The sequence below is a fragment of the Nycticebus coucang genome, chromosome 18 (assembly GCF_027406575.1).
Source record: "Nycticebus coucang isolate mNycCou1 chromosome 18, mNycCou1.pri, whole genome shotgun sequence".
Classification (NCBI taxonomy): Eukaryota; Metazoa; Chordata; class Mammalia; order Primates; family Lorisidae; genus Nycticebus; species Nycticebus coucang.
The window spans coordinates 52,554,380-52,562,819 of record NC_069797.1 but is presented as its reverse complement, the minus strand read 5'-3'; the positions used below and the strand labels follow the sequence as shown (position 1 = coordinate 52,562,819).

General features: G+C 45.7%; 1 non-coding gene and 1 pseudogene across 1 annotated transcript; both read left to right on the top strand.

Moving 5' to 3' along the window:
• Window positions 1-1,172: 1,172 nt before the first annotated feature.
• On the top strand, window positions 1,173-1,244 carry TRNAQ-UUG (transfer RNA glutamine (anticodon UUG)). The gene has a single exon. It is a non-coding gene; the product is annotated as a tRNA-Gln (tRNA).
• Window positions 1,245-1,940: 696 nt separating this feature from the next.
• LOC128571107 (60S ribosomal protein L15-like) lies at window positions 1,941-3,614 on the top strand (annotated as a pseudogene).
• The last annotated feature ends 4,826 nt before the right edge of the window (window positions 3,615-8,440 follow it).

Sequence of the window (8,440 nt, the reverse complement as noted above, 5' to 3'; positions counted from 1 at the left end):
TTTGAGGCTAGCTCTTGCTGAGGCGGTCTTGCTCTTGCTCAGGCTGGTCTCAAACTGCTGAGCTCAGGGGATCCACCACCTGGGCCTCCCAGAATGATAGAATCACAGGTGTGAAACACTGCATCAGCCAAGAGAATGTTTTTAAGCAATGCAGAAAAACAGCCCTTATAAATTTACTTTCCAGAGGTTAACCAATCAACAGACCTTTTCAGATTTAGGTTAACCAGGTTCTTAACTGTGTGCAACACGAAAGGACATTAAGCAGAAAGGGGACTTAATGAAAAGATGTCAGCTCAAAGCACGAGATGAAGGTTGAAAAAGCAAAATCACGAAAATAAACAAAAAGCAAGGGGCATCTAGACAGCGAGGAACTCTGGCAACGTTGGGATCCTGGGCGGGCTGGTTAAGATGCCAGCTCTGGTGCCACACTAAAGTGTGAAAGAAAGCCCAAAGGGGGGAAGAAGCTTCTTTTGAACTGATCTGATTGAAACCAATGATTAACGAAAGGGTAATGGCCCATCAAGTTGGAGTTAGTATCTTGGCGTTAATCTTAGGAGTCCCACCAGGTGGCTCCATAAGGCACACAAAAGTGCAGGCGCGCGCCTTAGGTGCAATTCTCTAGCTTCAGCCACGCGGAACACCAGGACTTGCATAGACACAGCTAAGCGGCACAGTTCCTAGTTTCCGTTCGTGCGTCCCAGGGAGTGTCTGGGTTTTGAACCACCGTCCCCCCACGTGCCAGTCCGCTTCCCTCCCCGCTTGGCCAAAGTGTCCTTTTCACAGCGCTCCCCTTGTAAATAAATAAATAAATAAATAAGGAAATGCTAAGCCCAAACTGCGTGCGCCGCGCCTTCTGCCCGGGGACTGGGACTGGACCCAGCTTTCTCCGGACCCCAGTCCATCCTGGCATCGCGGGTCTAGCCAGCCCACCGCCCCTCGGACGTGGGTCCGTACACCCGGATGAGCGCGGGAAGAGAAGACACTTTCGGAACCGGGAACGCCTGGAACGGAGGGACGCGGAAGCCCTCGTAATCCCGCTTCTGCCACCCACGCGGGCCGAGCCAGGGCTCTGGGTCTAGCCTGGCGCACCTAGGCTCCACCATAGCTTCCGAAAACCTGCCCGTTGCGTTCTGTGGCTTGAGAAGACTGCCGGCCGCCTAATGCAGCCAGCGGGTCCCATGGTGTAATGGTTAGCACTCTGGACTTTGAATCCAGCGATCCGAGTTCAAATCTCGGTGGGACCTCACCATATCTTTTGGTCCTACAATTCCTGTTTTGGGGACCGCTACCGCGGTACCATCTAGGCCTGTGCGGTAGCTCAGCCCACCCGCCGGACTGAGGCTAAGGGTCCCTCCCCCTTTCCCCAGATGCTTTCATTTCAGGTCGCGAGGGATTGTCAGTGCGCACGCGCGAGAGTAGGGCAGAAAAATAAATTCGTTGATGGGAGATGGAACGTGACTTTACCCTGGATGAAAGAACCTGAAAGAACCCGAAAGATCCCGAGGTTGCTGCTTCGTTCCGGCGGTACACAGCACAGTAAGCGGGTCCAGGAGGCCCACCCTTGCACAAAAGCTGCCGGGCGCCCTTCTCTTATTGGCTATTGTGCGGAGCGCTGTACGTGACTGCACTATGAGCCGCGAATGAAGTGGCCCAAGGGGCGGGGAAACGGCGCCCGTGGAACTCCCATTGGTCACGAGCAGTAAACAAGGCTGCAGGCTCCGAGGCTGTGTTCAGAGAATCCTGCTAGTGCGTTTGTCTCGGTTGTCCAGTGCTCAGGCACCGAGGTTGTCTGTGTGATTTAGTCAGAAAACAATCCCTAAGTTAAGGTTTCGGTTCTTCGGTTCCTTTTAGCCCCCCAGGGTATCTCAGCTGGCGGCTTCTCACCGTGGATGGTGCACTTCTTCCCAGCGAAGGATAGTAGTCTCTAAGGGGTTTCCCAAATGGTGAATGACATCTTTCTGGGCGAATCTATCCAGCAGGTGCGTTAAGGGTGCTAACCAGGCGCAAGCGACTTGCGAGCAAGGGCTCAACTTTAGGATAGTGTGGAAGAGATGTGCGTGGAGTATTGTGTTCTTTGAATTAGTATCTGGTTTTGAGAGATGTCTTTCCCTTTGGGATAAGTGACGAGGGAGCCCGCTGACGCACTTATGATCTCCCTACAGGGTGATTGGCACTGTGGTTATATGTTCCTGCCCCTTGGGACGGTGCCATGGAAACAGAGGATTCTTGCTCTTCTCTCGCCATCTGCCCCCTGAGCATCTCTCCTCCCCACTTCACCCCACCTCACCCCGCACACTGCCTGACGGTTGAATGGACCTGTGTGTATGAGTGATCCTGGCCTCAAAGATACCAACAGATGAGAGATGGAAGGACTTGCTCTACAAGAGAGTAAAGTTTATTACCAAGTATAAACTTACAGGAATGAAGATAGTGTGGTGCTGGTACAAAGATAAACACACCACTGGAAAAGAGTAGGGAACCCAGATTCAGGCCTACACATATTTGGATAATTGATTTATGACAAAGGGGGCACAAGAGAGGAGTGGGGAAAAGGACCTACTTTTCAACAAATTTTGGGACAACTGAGTGTTCACATGGAAAATGTGAAATCGGATTCCTCCCTAACTTACACTAAAGACAGCAATAAATTCCACGTGAATTATACACCTCATTGTGAAGAAAAAGTAATAAAGCCGTTAGAAGACAGCATAAGAGAATATGTTCATGAGCTCAGGTAAAGAGTCTTCATAAGGAAGACACAAAAGGTTCTAAAAGTGTAATATACTTCACCATATTAGTGTGATAGCCTATGTTCTTCTTATCAAAAGACCCCAATAAGAAAGTGAAAAGGTCAGCCACAGAATAGGAAAAGATATTTGTAATGTATAACTGACAAATAACTCAAATCTAGATTATAATAAAGAAATCCTAAAGAAACAATAAGGAAACAGACAATGTAATAGAAAAAAATGACAACACTTCCCGTTCTGTCTGGCGGCAGCCATCAGGTGAACCAAGATAGGTGCCTACAAGTACATCAGGAGCAGTGGAGGAAGAAGCAGTCTAGTGTAGTGGGCTTTCTTCTGAGGATCTGCTGCTGGCAATCCCACCCTGTCTCTGCGTTCCAAAGGGATCCCTGCCCCACCCGGTGGGATACAAAGCTAAACAAGGTTATGTCATACATAGGATTCGTGTGTGCTGCGGTGTCCGTAAACACCCAGTTCCTAAAGGTGCAACCTATGGTAAGCCTGTGCATCATGTTGTTAACCAGCCAAAGTTTGCTGGAAGCCTTCAGTCTGTTGCTTAGGAGCAAGCTGGAAGCTGCTATGGGGCTGTAGAAGCCCTGAATTCTTTCTGGGTTGATGAAGATTTGATGTACAAATATTTTGAGGTTACCTTATTGATCTATCATAAAGTTATCAGAAGAAATCCTGACACCCAGTGGATCACCAAACTAGTCCACAAGCACAGGGAGTTGCATGTGCTGACATCTGCAGGCTGGAAGAGCCGTGACTTTGGAAAGGGCCATAAGTTCCACTACACTATTGGTGGTTTCCACCTGGCAGCTTGGAGAAGGCGCAATATTTCCAGCTCCACCTTTACTGCTAATATAAGTAATGTTTGTAAAACTCATACTTAATAATCAGTTTAGGATGGTAAAAAAGAAATGATAAAACTTGAAAGGGCACATCACTAAAAAAAGGAAACTCAAAATAACTGATATACATATGAAGAGGGAGATGCAAAAAATCATTAGTCATCATGAAAATGCAAATTGAACGTTCAGATACCACTACACACTCACCAGAATGCCAATGCTGAATGTTATGGAGAATATAGAATCATGTGAACCTTCACAGAAGTGTAAGTTGGTAGAAAACAGTTTGATATTAACTACTACAGTTGGAGCTGCTCCTACCCTGTGATATAGCAATTTCACTCTTGTTCATATACTCACAGAAATATGTGCATATGTGCACCCAGAGACATATATAAGAATGTTGTTGGAAATGTAATAGCCAAAAATTGGAAGGAACTCAAGTATTATTTATTTAATTTTTTTGAGACACAGTCTCACTTTTTTACCCTCAGTAGGTGCTGTGGCATCGTAGCTCACAGCAACCTCAAACTCTTGGGCTCAAGTGATCCTCTTGCCTCAGTTTTTCAATTTTAGTAGAGACGGGGTCTCAGTCTTGCTCAGGCTGGTCTTGAACTCCTGAGCTCAAGTGATCTGCCCACCTCAGCCTCCCAGAGTGCTAGGATTACAGGCATGAGCCACCTTGCCCAGTGGAACTCAAATGTTTTTGACAGTAGACTACATAAATAACTTGTAAGAAGCCCACAAAATGGAATATTATACAGCAACAAAATGAACCATATGTAACAAAATGGATGAATCTTTTAAAAAAAAGGATTGAGGGTGGCGCCTGTGGCTCAAGGAGTAGGGCGCCAGTCCCATATGCCGGAGGTGGTGGGTTCAAACCCAGCCCCGGCCAAAAAAATAAAAAATAAAAAAATAAATAAATAATAAAAAAAAAGGATTGAGTAAGGGCCAGGCCTGGTGGCTCACACCTGTAATCCTAGCACTCTGGGAGACTGAGATGAGTAGATTGCTTGAGCTCATGAGTTTGAGACCAGCCTTAGCAAGAGCAAGACCCTGTTTCTAGAAATAGCTGGGCATTATGGTGGGCGCTGGTAGTCCCAGATACCTGGGAGGCTGAGGCAAGAGGATTACTTGAGCTTGAGAGTTTGCAGTTGCTGTGAGCTATGATGCCAAGGTACTCTGCTGGGGACAGCAAAGTGAGACTCTGTCTAAAAATAATAAAAATAAATAAATAAATAATAAAAATAGCTGAGCACTGTGATGGGCACCTGTAGTCCCCACTACTTGGGAGGCTGAGACAAGAGTTTGAGGTTGCTGTGAGTTATGATGCCATGGCGCTCTACCAAGGATGACAAAGTGAGACTCTGTCTTAATAAATAAATAAATAAATAAATAAAATACTGAGTACTTTCTTCTTTCTTTCCTTCCTTCTTTTCTCCCTCCCTTCTTTCTTTCAATACAAAAAGCATCAGAGGACAGATCTTGTACTCTGAAAAATAAAATAAAATAAAAATTAAAAAAAATTTTAAAAGTATTGAGTAGCTTCCTTCCTTCCTTTTTACCTCCCTTCTTTCTTTTTTTTTTTTTTTTTTGTGGTTTTTGGCCGGGGCTGGGTTTGAACCCGCCACCTCCGGCATATGGGTCCGGTGCCCTACTTCTTGAACCACAGGCACCGCCCACCTCCCTTCTTTCAATACGAAAAAGCATCATAGGCTAGATCCTGTACTCTGAAAAAAATAAAAAATTTAAAAAAGTATTGAGTAAAGGGCAGACACAAAAATAATATATAATTTCATTTATATAAAGTTTTTAAAGGTTTAAACTAACTACTGTATATTATTTAGAGCTGCAAACTGAGATGGTAAAACTATGAAGCAAGGTTCACAGTTTGTTTTTTTTTTTTTGTTTTTTGAGACAGAGTCTAACTATGTCGCCCTGGGTAGAGTACTGTGGCATCACAGTTCATAGCAACCTCCAACTCTTAGGCTTAAGCAATTCTCTTGCCTCGGCCTCCCAAGTAGCTGAGACTACAGGTGCCCACCACAACGCCTGGCTATTTTTTTGTCATTGTTGTCTAGCTGGCCCAGGTTGGGTTTGAATCCACCAGCCTTGGTGCATGTGTCTGGTGCCATAACCACTGTCCTAGGGGCACGGAGCCAAGGTTCACAGTTTTGTTAAAACAAATATCTTTGGGGAGGGAAGGGGGTCATGATTTGAAAGAAGCTAGCAATAGTCATTAGAACCATTAGTCTGGTCTTGGGTGAAGGTTAAATGGATGTTCACATTCTAGAAAGTTATTAAAATGCACAATTATGGTGTATTCACTAGGCTGTTATTTTTTTTTAATGTGTGTTATATTTTCTTAATTAAGAAGGTCAAGAAGTAACTATCTAGAAAATTCTTCTGTCTTGGTCACAGATGAAGAGTCTGAGCAAAGTTTGTCCCCAGAGGGAGAATCAGGATAAATACTCAGAGTCAGCCTAACCACAGTCTGAGGATCAGGTTCAATTCTAGGCATCACCCAAAGATGTTGATAATTTTGTCTTTGAGACAGAGTCTCACCAAGTCATCACTGGTAGAGTGCGTGGTATCATAGCTCACAGCAACCTCCAACTCTTGGGCTTAAGCGATTCTCTTGCCTCAGCCTCTCAAGTACTAGGACTACAGGTGCCCACCACAACACCCAGCTATATTTGTTGCAGTTGTCATTGTTGTTTAGCTGGCCTGGGCTGGGTTTGAACCCACAAGCCTTGGTGGATGTGGCCAGCACCCTAATCTCTGAGCTACATGGGCACTGAGACAATTTTATCCTGCCACTAACTGGCTGAGTACATTTGGGTATATGGTTTAAATGTTCTGAGCCTCTAGAAAAGGATAACAGTGGTCACTTATGCATAGCAGTGTTGTGAGAATTGAAACAATAGAAACAAAAAGTCCTAATACATATCTATGCCTGATCCATGATATACTCAATAACAGTAAATGCTAGAAAGACAACTAGAAATAGTGAAATCTAAGGAAACTCAGATACTTGAGAAAAGAACAAATACTTATGTTGGGAGGGAAAGAAAGCTTAGAGCGCACAAGATAGCTGACTCAATTTATTTGCCTACTTGTCTGGGTTGCAGAGACTGGTGGAAGTTAGAAGGACAATAGGAAGAACTTCTAACTTGAACTGTCCACCCACAGAACAGGCTTGAGAAATACTGAGCTTCTGGTGCCCCGAAGTCATCCAGGGAGGTTCAAAGATCTGTATCATTGGGGGGGTGGGTGTAGGATGAATGTATTCAGATGGACAGTGGGCACCATAAAGGGTACCTTGCCTTCTTCTCTGAGATTTGATTCTGCTGTGAATCTTTGCTTCCCATTCAGGACTTTACTCACCATGAGCTTTTTCATTATTTCTCCTGTGGCTTTCCCCATTTTTTGTTTGTACCAAGACCCTTAGTAAGATCACATCATGAACTAGTACACATATACACAAAATGGAAAAAAAGGTTAGAGAAACATTATTTACCCTTATACATGTAACAGTACACTCTGATACACACACACACACACATATATATATTTTAGAGACAGTCTCATTTTGTGGCCCTCGGTAGAGTGCTGTAGCATCACAGCTCACAGCAACCTCCAGCTCTCGGGCTTAGGCGATTCTCTTGCCTCAGCCTCCCGAGTAGCTGGGACTACAGGCGCCTGCCATGTCGTTTTTTGTTGCAGTTTGGCCTGGGTATATGGGGCCAGTGCCACAGGCGCCGCCCATATTTTTTTTATTTTTTGAGACAGTCTCAGTTGCCCGCGGTAGCGTACAGTAGCGTCATAGTTCACAACAACCAGAAACTCTTGGGCTCGAGTGATCCTCTTGCCTCAGCCTCCTAAGTAGCTGGGACTATAGGTACCCGCCACAAAATCCGCTTGTTTTTCTATTTTTAGTAGAGATGGGGTCTCACTCTTGCTCGGGCTGGTCTCCAACTGGTGAGCTCAGGCAATCCACCCGCCTCGGCCTCCCAGAGTGCTAGGATTACAGGCGTGAGCCACCGCGCCCCGCTCCACTCTATATTTTCTGCATATTTTGTTTTTTTGAAGCTGGTCACAACTTCCTAATTTGATTTTATAACCCACAGTTTGTAAAATACTTAGGAGCTCACCATCCCCGGTGTTCTCCTGGCTCCAGCCTCTCTGAGACTCCCTCTACATTTCCTTCTCTTTCCATCTACGATAGCTCAGGGACCACCTTTCCCTCCTCGAGGCAGTCTGAGAAGCCTCTTGCAATGGTTTTATTCTGGCGGGGGCTGGGTGTTATTTTCGGGAAGGGAGCATCAGCCGCCTGTTGTCCCTGACCAGAATCACCGGCAGAGGGCAGAGCGCTGGCACTCGGGACCGCCAGGGAAGCTGGGTCTGTGCCTAGAGCGGCCTGTCCGACTGATAGCTCCCAGGGTTGTCCGTCCCCTCTTGTCTCTGTTTATTAATCTGAACGTTGAGATAATATAATAACAACACTTATCACACTACCTAGCACACAATAAGCCCATAAATTATAAAACACACACAGTCATTTAACATCTATGTGTTCTAAGTGCTGGAAATACAGAATAAAAAAAGACTTGATCTTTGCCCTAAAGATGAAATCTTGGCTCGGTGCCCGTTGCTCAGTAGTTAGGGCGCCAGCCACATTCACAGGGACTGACAGGTTCAAACCTGGCCCAGGCCCGCTAAACAACAATGACAACTACAACCAAAAAATAGCCAGGCGTTGTGGCGGGCGCCTGCAGTCCCAGCTGCTTGGGAGGCTGAGGCAAGAGAATCGCTTAAGCCCAGGTTTGAGGTTGCTGT